Source organism: Dendrobium catenatum, unplaced genomic scaffold (assembly GCF_001605985.2).
Source record: "Dendrobium catenatum unplaced genomic scaffold, ASM160598v2 original_scaffold_103037, whole genome shotgun sequence".
Classification (NCBI taxonomy): Eukaryota; Viridiplantae; Streptophyta; class Magnoliopsida; order Asparagales; family Orchidaceae; genus Dendrobium; species Dendrobium catenatum.
In genome coordinates, this window is record NW_021421475.1 from 1 (window position 1) to 344 (window position 344).

Sequence of the window (344 nt, forward strand, 5' to 3'; positions counted from 1 at the left end):
TTATCGAATCGAAGTCAAACTATCTATTTATATATTTATCACTATTGCTTTAAGTGGCGTGCATACGGTATTCTTTAGTAAAAGGCGAAAGAATAGTTTGCACTGTGCTCACCACGCAGCTGCGATTTCTCACTATTGACTTAGTAGATATATTTTCCATGAAATCAGTGCAACTCAAGTTCAGCTTAATCCATCAAAATTTAAGCATCAATATAGAATTGCTTAGCATTGAATTTGTAACAAAAATATAAAGGCACAAAATAGAGCAACTATCAACTAATGAGACAAAATAAATTTTATCGAATCATTTTAGAACTAGTTGATAAGACTAGAGACGGAGTTGA

General features: G+C 32.0%; 1 non-coding gene across 1 annotated transcript; it reads right to left on the bottom strand.

Annotated features, from left to right (window-relative positions):
• Positions 1-6: 6 nt before the first annotated feature.
• LOC114578644 lies at positions 7-121 on the bottom strand. The gene has a single exon (XR_003699635.1). It is a non-coding gene; the product is annotated as a U5 spliceosomal RNA (small nuclear RNA).
• Between the last annotated feature and the right edge of the window lie 223 nt (positions 122-344).